Here is a 19,622-nt window from a genome sequence, read left to right as displayed (position 1 = left end):
TCTCCAAAGGGAGTCAAATTTTCCATGTTTTCCCTTATCCTCTCTTCTTGCATCCCACTTGAGGACTTTGTCACCAATGTTGAAATCTTCTGCCTTAGTTCTTCTATCAAAGGCCTTCTTTAATTTTTCTTGTAGAACTTGAACTCTGCTGAAAACTTGGTCTCTAGTTTGCTGTAAACATATGATTTGATTGATTCTTCTTTGCATATCATTTGGTTCAGCTTGGCTTTCTTGAAGAAGTTTCATAACAGGCACTCCTAGTGATGAGGGAAATTTGGCCTCTAATCCATAAACCAACTCATATGGGCTGGTCCCAATTGATCTTTTGGTTGTTAGTCTATCTGCCCATAGGGCATTCACAAGCTTCTTATGCCAATTCTTTTTGTTCTCTTCTAGTACTTTCTTTATGATATTTACCAGACTTTTATTTGATGACTCAGCAAGGCCATTTCCTTGGGGATAGTATGCAGTGGAATGGCCCAAAGTGATGTGAAATTTATGGCAGAAGTTCACCATTTTCTTGGATCTGAAAGCAGCAGCATTGTCTGTTATTATTTTGTCAGGACAGCCAAATCTAGCCAATATGTTGTTCTCCAAGAACTGAATGATAGTGGAATCATTTGCTTGTCTGCATGGAACAGCTTCAATCCACTTGGTGAAGTAGTCTGTGGCTGTCAAGATCCATCTATGTTGGCCTGAGGATGAGGGGTGAATTTCCCCAATGAAATCCAAGCCCCATTGTTGAAACAGTCTCTCTGTTGCAATAGGCCTTAAGGGAAGTGGCAGCAACTGTCTCTTTCCCTCAAACACTTGACATTTATGACATGAGGTGGTGAATTTCTTGACATCAGAGAACATGGTGGGCCAGTAGTACCCAGCCCTTAGTATTTTATCCACAGTGGACTTCCATTACAAGTGTCCACCACAGTCACCTGCATGAAATTCCTTTATGATGTTGTCAGTTTCATCCTCAGTTAGGCAGTTTAGCAATATTCCTTCATGGTTTCTCCACAATAAATTTCCATCCATAACACAAAATTTAGAAGCTTTCATTTTTAAAAACCTACATTTAGTTCTGGACAATCCTGGGGGAGCACATAGGTTTTGCAATACATAACATATATCAGAGTACCAAGGGGATTGTTCAAAGGCTACATTGATCTTTGGAGTCGCCAGCTCCGGTTTGCTGTCCAGCTGGTTAATGTCTAAGGCTTGGAAATTTGCTTCTGTCATTAATTTGGCCAAGCCTTGCCCTTTTATTAGTTTTGTAGGTTTTATCTCAATGTCAAATTCCAAGATGTTGGCAATCCACTTTCCTCTTCTGCCCTCTAAATTTTCTTGTGTGAGAATGTCTTTGACAATAGGACTTGGCACATATGCTATAACATGGGAATAGAGGATATAAATCCTAAAGTCTTTAATGGCTTTGACCAAAGCATAATCTTGTTTTTCCATGATTTGATACTTTAAAGGTGCATCTCTAAGAGCTTTGCTAAAGAAAGCAATTGGCTTCTCATTTCCTTGGTCATCTTTTTGCAATAAAACAGCAGCAATAGTATGCTGGGAGGCAAAAGAGAAAATGATAAAGTCCCTGTCAAATTGAGGATTGGTCAAGACTGGGGTTTGGGTAAGGGCCAGTTTTATACCTTCAAAGGCTTGATTGGCTTCAACAGTCCACTTGACTTTTGAATCTTTCTTTAGCATGTTATTTAATAATCTGATTAGTTCTGCTAAGTTTGGGATAAACCTTCTTAAGAAATTGATTTTTCCCAAGAATCCTTGCAACTCTTTGACATTTCTTGGGTGGGGCATTTGTAGGATAGCCTGTATCCTATCTGGGTCAATTCTAATGCCATCTTTAGAAATGATGTGGCCCAACAGCTTGCCTTCCTCTAAACCAAACAGGGATTTCTTGGGATTCAAGGAAATTCCATATTTTCTGCATTTTAGGAAGATCTGTCTCAAATGTTTTATATGTTCTTGGTCTGATTTTGAGAAAGGTGTAAGGTCATCTAGGTAAATGACTAAAAAGTCATGAATCTCCTTGGCAAAAGCAATATCCATGGCTCTTTGAAAAGTTGCCCCTGCATTTTTCAATCCAAAAGGCATCTTTACATATTTGAAAGTTCCCCATGGGGTAGTGAATGTTGTTTTATCTTGATCATCAGGGTGAACCAGGATTTGATTGAAGCCTGAAAATCCATCCAGTAATGAGATCCTTGAGGCCCCTACTACCCTTTGGAGAATGTGATCCATCTTGGGTAAGGGATAGTTGTCTTTGAGGGATACTTGGTTCAGATTCCTTAAGTCCACACACAGCCTAATTTCACCAGTCTTCTTTCTTGTAGGGACTAAGTTGGAGATCCATTCAGAGAATCTGATTGGTGCTATGATGCCAGCCTTGAACATTTTCTGTACCTCTTGTTCCATTGCTGGAGAAGCATAGGATTGATTCTCCTCAATTTTTGTTTAAAGGGCTTTTGATCAGGTTTGAGAGGGATTGTATGCTGGATAACGGAGGTGTCATAGGACTTTAGGTCCTCATAACTCCATGCAAAGACATCCTGGAACTCTTTAAAGAGGTCAATGTATTTAGGCTTTTGGTCAGGAGGTAGAGAAGCAGACAATTTAATTATTTTGGGTTTGTCAATTGTACCTATGTTACATTCTTCAATGGCTGCATTTAAGGGCTGCATTTTTGGTTTTCTGGGGATATCATTTGAATCAAAGATGTCCTCTAGTGGGGTTAGGCCTGTTGGTAGAAAATTGTCTTTCAGCTCTATGATTTCAGTTTCAGCATTGGCCACTTCCTCACCATTGATTGATTGAATTTGCTGCATGTTTTCCTTATTGAAAATTGTTGGATTTAGCATTTGTTTCGTTGTTCTAGGTGATATTGGGTGAGTAATCTGTTGAAACTGTATTTGTGATGGACTTGCTCCATCAAGTATTTGTGATTGACTTGCTGTATCAAGTATTTGTGATTGACTTGTTGTATCAAGTATTTGTGATTGACTTGCTCCATCAAGTATTTGTGATTGACTTGCTCCATCAAGTATTTGTGATTGACTTGCTGTATCAGTGTCAATATTTAATCCTGCAAATTCTTGCTGCAGAGTTAAAAATGGTTTATTTGATTGTCATCCTCAAATACTTGCCAATCCTTAACATTGTTTGGAATGGAGGGTCTGTGTTTTACCTCAGCTGTAAAACAATGATGGGGCTCAAAAGGAAGCTTGCAGGTATTTGCAAAGGTGGCTAAACTATGAGCATGCAGATTGTGGGTTCTAGGAATTTTAGTGATTTGGAATTCAGAGAAAGAGTTTAGTACCTCAGCAATAGCAGACCTATAAGTCCTTAGTCTTTTGTCATTGGTGACAAAGTTTCCCTTCACTTGTTGAATAACTAAATCTGAATCACCCACGATTGAAACCCTGGCAGCTTGTAAGAACTTTATTAACTTGAGGCCTAGTAAAAGAGATTCATATTCTGCCATGTTATTAGTACATTTGAAGTTCAATCTATAGGCTCTGCCCTCTGCATGACTATTTTCTTTATTGTGTACCCAAACTCCAGCTCCTGCCCCTAATTTGTTGACTGAGCCATCAAATTCAAGGAACCATAGAATATCCTGTTGGGAAGGAGATTTAATGATCTGTTCATGGGCTGGCAATGTGAGTAGCAGTTGTGGTTTTTCCTCTAGCTTGTCTTCTAGGACAGTTTTATCATTTGATTGGGCATGTTTGATATTTTGAACAACAGCAGTATCTAGTGTTTGATTGACTGTTGTCTCATGGGTGATAATTCTTTCATTTGAGTCTTCCTCCTGTATGAGTATCTTGGTTTCAACCTCACCTTTTGAGGGAGTTGTGGTGTCATTGAAGAGAATGTATGAGTCTATGTCTGAATGGACAGCATATATGGGAAAGTTTTGAGGCTTTTCTTCACTGCTGACCATGTATTTCATGAGTGTTTCTCTGTACAGTCTTTTTGGTTGCCCAAAAACAGAGATGGTGGCATATGACATGTCTAATTGCAGGGAACCTTGGAGTTTAGCTCCCCAAGATCTTGATAACAGCATCCCATACTTAGGTGGAATATCAGCAACTACCACATCCATTAGGATTGTCTTGTTTGGGTATTGAACCAGAGACACACATAAGTCTTTTATGAGACCTAGACACTTGACTTGGCTGGAGTCAAAGGAAAACAGGTCCTTGTATGGTCTTGTTATGTCTAGATTTAATCTCTCCATGACTGCTTTTGGCATGAGATTGTGAGAGGCACCTGAGTCAAACATTGCATTATGTAATATTTTATCATGAATATGTAAGCTGACATAGAAAGGTAACACCCCTGTGACTACCGTTTTTCCATCCACTTCTGGGCCAAACAGGAGTTCTGGGGTGTCATCCAGCACATTGACATCATCTTTGTTGCTAGTGAGTTGAAGGGACTTTTTGATCTGTAATTTATAGATGTCATGTTTGGCTAGTTCTGAGAGAGGGATTGCTATCTTTAGTTTGCCAATTTCAGTCTCTAGGTCAAAGGGTTTTTCAGATTGGGTCTTGGGGTTATGGATAACAGTCCTTTCCTTGTTCATTAAATCTATTTCTTGATTTTTATCTTGACTTTGGGACTTATCCTTTTTACTCATCTCTTGAGGAGTAATAGTTGAATTGGGGTGAGAGGACGAAGTGGCCACAGGTTGCTGTTTTAAGGACAGTGGTTCAGTGACCTCTTCAATAATCACTTCTTCCGTAGGTGAATTTGTTTTATCATTAGGCTCTGTGACTATGACTCTTTCAGGCTGCTGATTATCCTTTATCTTTTCAGGCTGGTTTACATTCACAATTCTGCTCCTTAGCTTGTACTATTTATGGACTTCATAGACAACAGTATCATAGCCTTGTTTGAAGTCAAAGGATTCACCTGATTTAGTTTGAAACAGTTTGATTTCATCGTCCTCATGATCTTCTTGTGTTAAGAAAACCTGACTTTCACCATCTAGACCCATTAAATTAATCTCAGGATCTTCATTGGGCTCTGTTGATGTGGAAGTTTCTGCATAATTTTCTTGGAAAGGGGGTCTTATGTCTTGATCAGCATTGGGTTTGCCAATGCCTGGGTTTTGATTTCTCCTAAAATTTGGATTCCTAGGAGGGTTGTTTTGTGGTGCTTCCCATGATGACTTTCTTTCAACCGATTCCACTCTATCACCCAATCTTTTCATTCCAGTGAGAATTGCATCTAGCTTTTGATCAAAGGCAGAGGGTTCCTCTTTGAAAGCAGTCCTCTTTTCCAACCTTGCCCTGTTTCTCTTGGCAATTAGGTTGGCTTCCGCTGTGACAGCAACCCTTTGGGCCTCTGCAAGGGATTGAGGATCTCTTTCCTTCAACTGATAGGCCATGTCAGGGTCAAAACCATCAGGGAATTTGTACAAGGCTAGATCAGGAGGAGGTCTTAAGTTTTGTGGAATCGCGTTATATACATTGTTAAATCTTGCACAATACTCCAAAATAGTCTCTTGGGGACCTCTTTTGATAGTGTCATATTCCCCAAGTATGTGCAGAGGATCTTTCTTCTTCTCCCATCTACTAGTAAAGGCTTGATACAGTTCATCAGGAGTTGTAATGGAATTTGCATTCAGGGATCTAAACCAAGTTCTTACATCCCCAGTTAGGCTCTGAACAAACATCCTCATTCTGACACTATCATCATCTATTTCATAGGTCTCAAAATGGTCTTGCATCCTTTTAGCATGCTGGACAGCTGTCAGAGGGCCATTGGAGTCAAAATATGAGATTTTGGTTTGGTAATCTTGGGGTAGAGCTGCAGCATTAGCTGGTATCTGCAAAGGTGCATATCTGTTAGCCATATTTACAGGGTTTAGAGGATTAACAGGGGTAGCTGGGATAATAGGAACAATGGGCATCACAGGGGTGACAAGTAGGGGTGAACCTAGTGTGTTGGTCAAGGGGATATGTGCAGACGATGAAGATGTGAGAGGAGGACTTTGAGATGTGGATGGTGAACTAGGGGAATTAGGGGTAGACCGGAAAAGGACCTTGCATGGGGTAGAGATAAGGCTAGGATGATCTGAATCTGAGGTTAAATCAGCAGGTTGCTCCTGCTTTTGCTGCCTCCTAATGTTTCTTGGGATGGTATTTGGATTATCAACAATGATGGGTGGATTAGGGTCAGGATTTGCCCTAGTGTGCCGTGGATTTTTCTTGGGAGCCAGCTTCTAACTGTTTTTTAGGATTTTATAGGAAGTTTTTATATTTGTAAGGACTGGATAAAGATTTTGGAATGGCTATATATACTTCAAAGCTGAGATGAAGATTCACTGAAAGAGCTCTTCCCTAAAACTGTCAATGTTACACAGAAACAGTTTTGAAGGCCTCCTGACTTGTTTCAGGCTTGATTTCAGGCTTTGAGGGATGTATAGAAATTGGAAAATCCTAAGAAGTCCCCAGCGGAGTCGCCAATTATGTTAACACCCAGGTTGTTCCCTATGACTCCCAAGGGAATACGGCCGGGGTAACCACTAACCAATCTTTGGATTACAGTGCCTAGCCACACTGTAATCAGAGAGGGCTCTCTCTTTATAATTTGTCTCTGTTTTGGAATGATTTTAGGCTAGCTATGAAATGAGGGTGTTTAGTTTTATGCTTTGGTTGAGGGATATCTTTCTGTACTTGAAGTGTGCAATCTGCAGATGAGTTTATTTCATTGGGCAATGGAGTCTGTGGCTATAAGTGTTTAGAAACCTTGAGGTGATTTACTGAAATTACAGGGCCAATTGAATATTTCATATAACAAAGTTAGATTATGATGATGACATGTAAACAACCAGTGAAAAGCATTTAAGAATTTTCCACTAAAGCTGGGGTGTGGGGAAGAGATAGATGCCTCAGGAGCAAACTTGAATTCCTGAAAATATTTATCACGGTGAGAGATATAGCTTGAAAGTGTAGCAATTAAGAATTACACCTTATTTACTCTATCTGGAAGAAAACATTTATAACAGCTTAGATTGAGTCCAGGGTAATCTGCGATTAAATCCTGGAACTATTCTTTTACTTTGCCATTAAGTGTAAAACACAGAAACATGAAAGAACACGAAATACTAGAAAACATAGAACACAGAGGTTAAAAGAAGACTTATTGTGCTATGAAACATGCAGGAATCCAGTAACAATCAGCTAGCCACCACAGTGCATCAAGGAACACAGAGCTTTGGAAATTCCATCCACCTTTTGTATTATTTCTCTGAGAGTTATACAGCAACAGAAGTATAGAAATGAAATCAACAACAACCCTTGCAAACTCATGCGAAGGGGACTTTATAGAAATGATTATACAAAATATCTCAGGCATTGAGTCATCTGAGGGAGAAATATCTTCATTACTTCGTACAGAAAAGTAGAAAAGAAGTTATTGTAGCTTTGAATGCAACATAACTGCTCTTTAAGTCTGTCAGAGGATATTTTGACCTTTGGAGGTCACTGAGTTGGTTGGAACGCTTTGCTTTAATGCTGGAAAATGTGCCTTTACGTTTGCTGCGCTGTATTTTCTCAGCCCTGCCACCTGTGACTGTGCTTGCTGCTGTGGTGACCGAATAGCCCTGCTGAGTTGGCTCAGCCTTTCATCTTTCCTCTGTATGCTTATCTACCAAAATTTTCCCTGTGTATGATCACTTATAAATTGGACAAAACATAACATTACAGGTTCTGGCTTGATAATATTATCTGTGTCAATTTATTCCAGACTTCCTGTGTGGGCAATTGGTGCTTGATAATTGCCTCTATGGTTTCATCTGCTTCTGTATATTTATAGAAGTTTGGAGGCACATCGAACAGATGATTGATCTCGTTCATGATAAAAAACAGGTTTTCCACCCTATTATATAGAGTTTGCCCTGATGCTGGCCCTGATTCTGCTGAAGTGCTGGGCTGTCCTGCAATTTGACTTGCAGCAAAGGCATTGACCCTTTTAGCATAGTTTTCATGGGTAAGCAGTCTTCCCACACTGCTTAGTAGGCTGGGGAGGCCTCTGTTTTGCAATACCTGAAACCTGTCCATGAACTTGTTGATTTCGGTCTGCATGTCTTGGGTTCTCCTTTCCAATGTTCCAACCAGGTTTCTTAATGTCAGGACCCTTTTAACCATTGAGATTGTCTCAGTCCTGTGAGCAATTCCCATGGTGGCCAGTTGTGAGCTTGTCCTGTTATTCAATATGTTGATCATTCTATTGGCAGCATCAGGCATGTTGCCAAGGCTTGCTCTTGCTCTGTGTATTTCCCTATTTTCCTTTGTAATGAGTACTGACTGTTCATCTATGGTCTCAATGAACTGCCACTGATCAGTAATTGACTGGCCAATATTGGCCCACAGGACTGTTTTGAGCTAAGCTGTCACCTTATCTAGTGTGGTCTCTTTCTCAAGCTCAGTTATTCTCTTTTTGAGAGATTTTATCTCTCTTTCCTTCTCAGCCACATTCTATTTTCTCTTATCATATCTTTCATTTATTTTAGCCAAAGATTCTTTGGCTTGATTGAGCTCTAACATTTGAGCTTCCACGACTTCAATTTCATTTTGAAGCTTCTGCATATCCAGACTATGAGTCTGCTCTGTTGTTGGTGCAGCTGTCGATGTAGTTGGTGCTATAGGTTCTGTTTGCTGAGGAGGAGGCGTAACAATGGGAGCAGTTTCCTCAAGGTTGATTACTTCAGGAGGAGGCTTGGAGGTTTGCCCTTCTTCTCTTTGTTTCAAGGCTGCCTGAAGTGCTGTTTTTGCAGCCTCCGATTCTCCCAGCTTTTCCTGAGTTTGGATTAGCTGCTTGTATAGAGATATGAGCAGATCTGTGGCATCTTTATCATGCCTTTGTTGGGCCACTTCATCTGTCTGAGGGTGAATTGTGGCTGGGAGCTTGATCTTTCTCCTTAGAGCTGCCATATCTGCATCCCTCAGCTTCAATATCTCTTGTATGCCCTTAATATCTTTGGGATCATGCCCAATCTCTATGATGATGTCCTCTAAGGACCTTATTCTGTTGTCCTTAGCCTGTGATGATGCTCTCTCCAATTCTAGCTGAGAGGCTGTATTGTTAAGGCTATTTTGTAGCCTGTAGTTATCCAATGTTTGGTCTGCCAAGGAAGCATAGACCATCTCACCCGTTTGCTTATGCAGTTCTATCTTGTCCATTGGGTGGATATCCTTGGCTAGGACTTCCAGGTTAGTCCTCAAGTAGTCAGAGGCAGATTGGGGCTGCACTGCTGTTGGCATAAAATGACTCATGATCATTTTGCCTTCCTGCACATCATATGCAGACATGAGTCTTTGTTGATTGGTGGGAGCCATGTTTAACAGATGGTTATATAGCTGTATCTTGATGGGCTCATTTCTCCTCTTAATGTCGATGAACTGCTGTTTGATGTTGGGTCCACCTTCTCTTTTCTGATTTGAGGAACTCACTTCTCCTCCCATTGCTCTATCCTGTTCCTGTTGAAAGGAACTTGCTGATGCTTCCCTGCTGGGTGGGACCATACCAAAAGACTGTCCTATTGGCATTTCTTCCTCTGAGAAGGGGTTAATTCTCTGTCTTTTCTCCCCATGAGTTGCTGATGTTGTAAGGGGAGTCTCTCTGTCCCTTTTCCTACTTGTATCCTCCTTTTGTGGAGTTTGGAGGATTGATGCCTCAGCTGAAGTTTCTTGCCTTGGAGGCACAATTTGTTCAGTGGATTTAGGGGCTTCCACTGTTTGCTCTTGCTGGACAGGCTGTTCCTGCCTTTGTCCTTCCTGTTGTTGTTGTTCTTCTGGTTGCTGCCCTTCTCCCTGCTGCTCCATCTATTCTTGTTGCTGTACTAGGGTTTCCATTTGTTCTTCTGTCATAGGAGGTGGCTGTTCCACCTGCTTTTCTTTTCCTTTGCTGGATGTCTGTGGATTATTAACGGCAGCTTGCTGATGTGTTGTTGAGGATGAGGCAGCTGCTCCAAGTTGTCTTTTATATGAGAGGGGGACCTGTCCACAAGTTTCTAAGTCAGCTTCTTTTTGAATATTTCTAGCCTCTCTTTCTAGCAGCTCTTCACTAGTAATTTCCTCTTCTAGGGTTCCCTCTTCCCAGCTCAATGCATTGGCATACTGCTCAATCTCAGGCTTCCTCACATGTGAATAGGTACCCAATTTGTATCTTATCCTCCTGAGGGAAACAAAATGATTGGGGTCATAGGGTATCCACTCAAAACTAGTTTTCAGTTTGAGAGCCTATAGGATACTATTTGCCTCTTTCCATCCCTCCTCTTTTTTGTTATATAGAAAAGGGCCCAGCTGGCTCCTTACCTTCAACTGTGCCTTCTTGTTCTTACTTTGGAAGTGGAGGTAGTCGGCATTCCCAAATTGCCTGAAGTATTCTAGGGCAAAAACCCTCATGGGGACATACCTTGGCAGCCTATAAGGCTTCAACTCACAGCCATATACTCTGATGACTGTGTGGTCTTGGTAAAGGTACCAATTACCAATGCTGTAGGTTTTGTTTAGATGGAGAATTCTCCTCATGTCATCAGTTAACCTTGGAGGAGGAACACCATACAATAATGTCATAGCTGGATGTATGAATAAGTCTATGAACTCACAGTATGTGTATGGTGACACAGAGGTGCAATGAAAAACAGAGGTCCAAAACACAACTGACCTTGGATTCCCCTGGGCATTAACTTGTTTCAGGGGAATGAGGAAGCTGCCTGGTTGATAAAACAAGAACAGATGGTAAATGTAGGAAGTGTATCTGAACAGTCTCTCCCTTTGCAGATTCATTAGCTGGTCATGGATCCTATCTGTAATATATGTTGCATAGTCATAATGTACAGCTGGAGGCTTCCCAGGAGAGAATATAGACAGCATTGCCATTATAATATCATCCACATCCTCCATTCCCCTGAACCCTAGGACATAGTTGATCAAATCCACTAGCATTCTGCCCAATTCATTTAAGTATGCATATCCAATAGGAGGAGTTCTGATGGCTTCAGAGCCTGGTTGTACAAACAACTGGTTGATTTTGATGATCTGGTCATTTGAAAACTTAGTCCCCTTCTTTATCAAGTTCTGCATGTAGAGGGGGGTCAATGGTTTTGCAGTGTGGAAATGCAGCATCTCATTTATGCTCTCTGGGGTAATATGGAACAGAATTTCACCTGTGGGGCTGAGGACAGCTCTTTGGCATGGATCATAGCACTCCTGGCATCTGTGGATCAATTCTGGCATAGGATTTACCTGGGGGAGGTTGTAGATGGGCAAGTTTGAGTCCCAAATCCCTAGGATATCAGCTCCACTAAGGTGCTGGGCTTTCAACTCATTTAGTATCTGAATATTGTATTTAGAGCCTAATGGAAACCAATCCAACATTTGATAATCCATATCTCCCAGAGCTTTCCATTCTAACTCCCTATGAGGGGTATTGAGAGGCTTGATGTTCAGTGCAATTGGAGTTTCCATGGTCTATTTAAGCTTCTGACTTGTAGGTGAACTTGTTTGATGTAAGCAGAATAACACAGAGGTGATTCCTTACAATGAAAGTTTGAATCTCAGGGACCAGAGGGTGAAGTGGGCACACAGCAAATTGAAATATTGTTTGAATTACGAATAAGACCAATGTCTGGTCTCACTCTGTCTTTTGTGGCAGGTTTTTAATGGATTGACCAACTGTCTCACGATTGCGCGAGCAGTTTACAGTTTTTGATAAGAACTCGGGAAATCAAGGCTTAGCTGGTGGTTTTCGAGCTTGCAGTTGGAAATAGAGGCTTTGCAGAGGGAATTTGCCGGTAAAATGATGAGTTTTAGTGTCCTTTGAGCCTTCTGAGTAATTTACAGACAATTTAGGCGTATGGAGGATAAATGATGAGAAATACCTGGTAAACAGCGAGCAGTGGTCGTAAATGTGGGCAGAATTGGTGCTCTGGAGGTCTCCAGGTCGATTCCAGCGGGGTGGCGCAGTTTTGGACGTAAAAGACCATGCAGCGGAAACAATAGCGAATGAGCGAAAAGGTATGCAAAACGTGATTTTGGCCAAAATATGGACCTTTTGGCAATTTGGCGCCTTTTCTCGGATGATGTCAGCATGACGTCATAGGGTGGGGTCAAGCTCGGATGACGTCAGCATGACGTCATCGGGTGAGGTGGCGAGCTGCTATTGGTCCACGGGGATGATGCGGTGGCAGACACGTTGGCACAGGGGCGGACAAAAGTACTGATGCGATGGCAGGGTGGCGATGACGTGGGAATGACGTGGGACCAGCAAACCGGGCGGTAAGTGCCATAGCGGTTACGGTTAAGTGCCATAGCGGTTACGGTTTCTCGGAGCGCTTACGATACGGTCCTGGTTTTGTCAGAGGCCGCTCCGAGAGACCCGAGAGGGTGACGCGTGGACGAGGACTGACGTAACCCTTCGTCATTTTCTCGGGCGCTAACTGTCGGGCGTGGGGGCCGCTCCGATATCAATGAGGACCGTCGGATCACTTGGGTCCGATCCGACGGTTGACGGAAGGGCGATGTGATCGTTGGATATGGACGCGGGCGGAGGAATAAACAAATATTTCTTTTGGGACATGTGCTCAGCGGGAAATATTTAGATATGGTATTTTTCAATGTTTTTCAATATATTTCGAAAAATCAAATATATGCGCCAACTTTGGTTAAGCAGAAAAAGTGGGTTTTTTGGGTTTTTTCATAATTTCAAAGGGGTTATGGGTAGGAAGGGGTTTTTATAGGGTTTTTCTTTGCAAATGACGGTTTAATGAGTGGAATGACTTGAAGCAAGGGAGAGAGATGAGGTATAGGTTCATCAAAGTGACTAGATGTCATTTTGATTCCTTTTTAGAGAACATATGGCTATAATGCCAAGGGGAGGGATATTTATACAAAATTTGGGGTTTATACACCATGGTGTTAGTACTAGTAGGGGAAAGGTAATATAGGGATTTACATAGTAGTGTTAGAGTGAATATGGTGGAGAATGTGAATAAGGGGGAAAATCCCTAAGTTTATTTGAAACTTACTTAGTTTAGGGAGTAGATCAAAATGAAAAGAATTTTTAGACAAGAAATGTGGCTTCTAAAAGATTAAGAACCACCATGAAACCATAATATCTTCCATGAATCTCAACTGATGAGGGAGTGTTAGTAATAAAAATGGAAAAGGGGAAGAAGGGAGGTTAGACATGCTTCTTGCTTGCTGCAACTTGATGAAGAATGACACCTTCTCAATTGATTGATTTTGCTTTGGTGAACAGGGTTAGCACACATGCAACTTATAAGAAATGACCTTTCTGCAACCCCAACAGCCTACCCATCTATTTGCCTAGCATTTTTTGTTTCTTCTTGGAGGGTGCACTTGGACTTGCAGACCCTTACTTGCCTTTTCTTTTCTTTGGCTTTTTCTTTTGTTTTTATATCTACTTCTACCCTTATTTCTTCCAAGGTCCCAGATTAAGCTGTTGGGAGCCTTTTTTCTCTACCTAAACTACTTGTCTGCCAAGATTAAACAGTTTGGACAGAATCCTTTCTCTATTCTACAACTGAAAATTTAAAACATGACATGGTCCAGATTAGACTGTTGGACCATCCATCAAAATTTGAGTCCATACCAAGCTATAAACACAGATTGGATTCTCTTGGAAATATGTGATCTTCGAATCATCAAAGCAGAGCATATTTGGACCGTTTCATAGCCAATCATGAAATATGAAACCTATTGGTATAGGTAGCTAAAAAAAATCATCAAACAAATTTCCGCGTTTAGCTTGACTTACGATCTTGATGTTGATTTACCTACTCTTGCTTTTCCTCTTGATATGTGTATGCATGTCTTACAAATTTTCTCAAATGAAAATTTATATACATCACCTCTACTCATGAGATTAAGGAGATGAATCCATTCATCCCTAATTGCTCTAAGTAAGAGGGTTTTTAGTGTGTCGGATCCTAAATAATGTATTTTTTACCTCTTAACATTATACATGAACCTCTCCATTATATCCTCTAGACTCTCATCTTCTCTTTGATTCATTCTAAATATTTCTTCTTTAAGATCGTGACCTTTATATTTTCCTATAAATATCTTTTACATATCATTCCATGATCTTATTGAATTAGTCCCTAAAATCATGAACCATTTAAGAGCTCTATCCTTCAATGTTTCCAGAAAAAATCTCAGTTTTTGATTTTTTAATAAGTAACTATAAGATGTACAAACAATTTCAAATTCAAAGAGAAAGGTTTCCAAATCATCTGAGCTTAGACCATGAAATTTTGGAAGAAAAGATAGAGGGATGTTCTTCACGTGCAAAATACCATCATTATCTTGAACGGGAAATATGAGAGGATCTTCCTCATTGTCATCATCTCCATCCATTTATTCTACATTCTTTTCCATCTTCTTCTTCTACCTTCAAAAGTGATTCGTGATATTGCTCTTACTGCACCACGTGATCAAATGGGGGGGCGGTTGGTGTGGATATTTTCTTTGTTTTTATGATTAAATGAAAACTATAATGCCATTAAATTTTCTACTTTTGGAAATCAAATATGCCTAATGCAAACATTTTTTGTTTTTTCAAAAATTAAAAAGAAATAAATCACTAGGGAAGAAAAGAATGCATACTTTGACACCTCCTCGACAACGATGCCGAAAAGTGAAGAGCCTCGGTATTGCAACAAGAATGTTGCAACTCCCAAGGCTACGAAATTTAATTATCAACCCGGGTTTCGTACAAACTTAAGAGGTATCAGCGCTATATGTGCAACATACAATGTGTCTTTCCTTTTTTGTCATGATGCAATGGAGTGCGTGCACTGAAGTCAAATCCTAAACTAATTTCCAAAAGTGAAATGTTAGAAATGGAACCTTAACCTATTGAAAGAAAGAGAGTACAAGGAAAGAGACTCAAATCAAATGCTAAAAAACGCCATTTTCTAACTAACTGCTAAGAGTTTTTGCTTCAAAATAGTGCTAAGTTAACATGTATGCAATCCCATTGTCCCAAGCATGCAGATTCAAACCATCAAACCTTTTGTTGTTGTGCATGTAAATGAATAAAATAAATATGTTTTTCTTTTTGTCTTTTTTCATGTGAGAGTGTGAAAGATAATCTCTTTTGGCGATGTGGCAGGTGGCTTGGATATGGTGGAGGATAGTTGGAAGGCTTGGGAGACCCTTAGGTGACCTTGTGTGGCTTCTTGGAGTTTTTCCATCAATTTGGCCTCAAAATAGGCCGTTACAAGAAAGCCTACAGGATGTACTAAAAACGTACAACATCCCCTGAAAACCCACAGGATAGAGCCAACAGAAAAAGAATGGATGTTGAAAGTTATGGAAAGCTTAGGTAAGGTCGTTTGTGGATGGAAGGAGTCAAGGGAGTGCCTAGGACCACTTCAGAACTGAAAACCAAAGTTGGGAGATGGATGAATTTGCTCAAAAAGATTGGGGATGTTTCCTTGTGAAATGATGAAATTGGTGAGGGTTTAATGACAAAGCAAATCAAATCCAAATTGGATGCGAAATTTTTTTGTTATTAAATTGGATTTCTTAGGTACCCATTACAAGTGGAATCACTCAAAAATAACTCTCTTAACCCATGCACAAAAATAAAAAAACATTACTAGTCGAAAATCTAGAAATTTGAGAATTAGTGAGCTAGTAAATCTAAAAAATGCCTAACCAAATCAAGTGAAAATGCAATGGAGTAATTTTTTTTATGAAGTAAAATGTTCTTTTTATCTAATGCAAGTGGAAACAACTCAATTGAATCTTGTTAGAATGCTCTAAAAAATTGCATAAATTTACTGTTATTTTCTAAAAAGGAGGTCCAACATTCTAGATTTGGGAATAAGAAGACAAATCCAGTAAGATCAATGATTACAATGAACTTCCAAAGATTTTCCAAGGATGAAATAGTGCTTTTGATCCTACAAAATAACTTACGCCAACCATTTAACTCAATCCTACAACAAGAAATCATCAATACTAAAAGGAGAAATAGAAAGAAATAAAAACTAGAGATGCATGTGAATAAGAAGTGAATAGAAGGAAAGAAGATTTTACAAAAGGGCTCTCAGGCTCCTAGGATGGCCAAGCCTAAGGAAACAAGAGACCTATGTTTAGAAGTTGAACATGACACCAATCTTCATTATTTTCTTCAATAGAATTACATCCCTGCGAGAAAATACAATGGAGCTACAAAAATACAAGTTCTCTCCACAGGAACACTAATGAAAATATATCGCTAGAGGAAAATTTGACTTGGTACTTATACAAAATGATTAGGGATCATTCCCTATGAATGGAGGATGCTTTCCCCACCAAAATCCGTTGATTAGTGGATCTGGTCCCCAATATTAGGAATCTGCATTAAATGGCACATAACACATTCCTATATTTTCTCAATCATTGGAGTTCCACAATTTGTGCTATTCAAACTTGACTTGATACTTATAAAAAATGATTAGGAATCATTCCCCATGAATGGAGGAAGATTTCCCCACCAAAATTCCTTGATTAGTGGATCTGGTCCCTTGATTAGTGGAACACAATCCTTGATTTTCTCAGTCATTGGAGTTCCACAATTTGTGCCATAATTCCATAATATCTTGTTGATTTATTATTTATTATTGATCCTCCTATAGTAGGGAACATGTCCCTAAATTATCTCCTCCTCCCAATTCTCATAATCTACCCAATATTCTCATAATATTGCACAAAAATAAATAATATTAGGCACAAATATCGAATTATTCATAAACCTTCCTAATGAATATATTAAATATAAAAATAAACTATCTAATGTAGAAAGAGAGGTTTAGTGTGTTAAAGGATGGTCATAGGCCTCAATTTATGTTTTAATTTAGAGGCATGGGCATTAATTTATGTCTAATTTAGAGGCCCATCAAGGATGATTCTATACCTCCTCTAGTAGTTCATTCTTTTCCTCTTCCCTTAATTCTTCACAAAGAACCATCGTTCCAAGAAGAATTAAGGCCATCTTTAGACAAGTAAGGCCACTTGCCTAAAATTCACATATCTAGATTCCAATGGTCAATTTTTCCGTTACAATATCCACAAGATTTAGAGCCTTCTCCTCCTCTCAAATTGGAGGGAAAACATAATTTTATATAAAAACCCACAATTTTTATGTCGCTCATTGTGACCAAACCATAGACCATTTTGATAAACCATTATCACTATTGAAAAACTCTCATTCATCACTCTAATGGGTCTCTTTTTTTTTTATGATTTTACACTTCACATGGAAGCCACTTTTCCAAGAAGGGTGACTTCGTTGCCTCTTAAAATCGAATTTCTTCATATGTGACGCTTGTAATTTGGAGATATCCTTCCCTTGGCACTTGTTTTCTCATGTGTTGATTTTTTCATGTGAAACCATAGTTTTCTCATGTTTTCATGGTTTCCACCTGACGTATTCTCTGTGGGAGCTTCATAGAGTCGCCCTAATTTAGAGCACATGCGATGAGTCACCTTTGCATCCATGGAATTTCTTTCACATCCGATTCTATCATGTCATAGTATTCCATCCATATCTGCATACCATTAGTCCTATGTTGCCCATTTTGGCCTTCAGTGATACTGTCCACCATCCCCTTTGGAGTTGAGTTAGTCGTTGCTAGGTCAACCATGCACTTTATGCTCTTACAAGGGAAGTCGTATGTTTCTCCCTCAGTCCAATTTTCCCCATTTTCCCTACTGTCATTCCATTAGTCACACTACTATTTTCCCTCATGCCTTAGTTGATGATCCTCATTGCCTCACCTATGGCAGGACATATTCTGTCGACATCAAAACATTTATTCCATAAGAATAGCCTATAGGGTAGTGTATATTGGTTCCAACTTCCACTCTTGTTTGGTGCCTCAGATCAAGCAAAGGGATTCATCGTTTCCCTTTGACTTGGTTGTTTGATGGTCCTGTTTCATACACATGATGGTCTAGTGATGCAGCAAATTGTACCAGTGATTCCGAGGTGTGTGTGAGATGTTTCAGACCTCATGAGGGGGTTTCCCTTCAGGAAACCCCACACTTTTTGGATGCCTTCATATTATGCTACAAGCTCAGATGCAGTTTTGTAGATTTGATGGACTCGGTTCTTTCCGCTTACAATGTTCATAGCATGCATGTCTTCTTCAGATGATCCATTCAATTTTGTAGAACCCTTTCATGTTCAACAGGGCTTCTTTGTTTGTTATACCCTACCTCCAACCCTTTTTGTATAGAAGGGCCATTATACCTCATGTACTCGGATGTTATTATATTTAGTCCCGGCTCATGTTTTTTATAGGTGCATCATGTAGATGGGACACATTGTATTAATTTCTATATTATTTATGTCAGCACATCACATACCATTCATCATGTACTTTATTTCTTAGCTTCATTTTCCTCGGGACATTATTATTTTTGTACTAATTTATCTCAGTGGGTATAGGTATGCCTCCCCCACATCATAGAGATCGAGTATCACAAAATAAAAGGAGACATACATTGGTCTCACTCCCTCTGTCACTATGCTCTGTCACTTCAGCTCCATTGGTCTCTCTCTCTTTGACTCCACTTCATTGTGTAGTGATTGTGTCCTTACAACGTACTTCGGTCATATGTTTTACTACTAAAGCTCGCACATTGTGGGGGAATTTGTTATCACCGAAAATTGATCATCTGGCCATGATTTACTAGATCAATCAAGGTACACCATGTAGGTACAATTTCTTTCACTATGAGAAATTACTTAATAAACCATATTTGTTAAGTCATTTATAATTAAACCCATGACGAAAAATTAAATAAAACAATATTTATTTAATTATCTTCTTGGAATAATTAATTAAACCTTTTTTTAACCAATATTCCTTGCCATATTTGACCGAGTTATGAGAAATAAATAGATAAATCATTAATTACCTTATTTTTCTCCAGGAATAATTAATTAATCACTAATTAGTTATTATTCTTTGTCAAGTTTGACTAAATACCCTAGGAATATTTAAATAAATCATTATTTTTTTATTATTCCTTAACCATATTTCTTTAGATGATAAATAAATCATTTATTTATTTATTATTTCTAAATAAAAGTTTAAATACTTTGTCCCTCCAAAAAAATATAATAAAATATTCCAAATAGTTAATTCTAGAATTTGGTTAATAATATTTTATTATTTCCCATTACTCAAGAATAGCCTAATATTTTGTTATAAATAGAAGGGTTTTATATTCATTCTTCACTTTTGATTATTTTTCATGGTTGCACTCATTGTCGTAACCTTGACTATTATAATTATCGCACACCATTTTCTTTTTTATCTGAGTTCACGATGAGCTCAAACAATTTTTTGCTAGGTTTTACATATTATAGAGGAGAGAGACTCTACAAAAGTTGGAGACATTGATAATAGCCAAGAATCCATCGCATATAGGGGGACTTGTAACATTATTTGTTCCCTTCACAAGTGTTGTTTAATAAAATATATTCTTTATATATATGGTTTCCATTGGATTATTGTAGTTACTTATGATTATTTTCTTATTCCAATATGTTGTTCAACTATTTCTATT

The sequence above is a fragment of the Pinus tabuliformis genome, chromosome 9 (assembly GCF_031772625.1).
Source record: "Pinus tabuliformis cultivar Carrire ecotype Pingquan chromosome 9, CPIR1, whole genome shotgun sequence".
Taxonomy (NCBI): domain Eukaryota; kingdom Viridiplantae; phylum Streptophyta; class Pinopsida; order Pinales; family Pinaceae; genus Pinus; species Pinus tabuliformis.
This window is presented reverse-complemented; position numbering follows the sequence as displayed.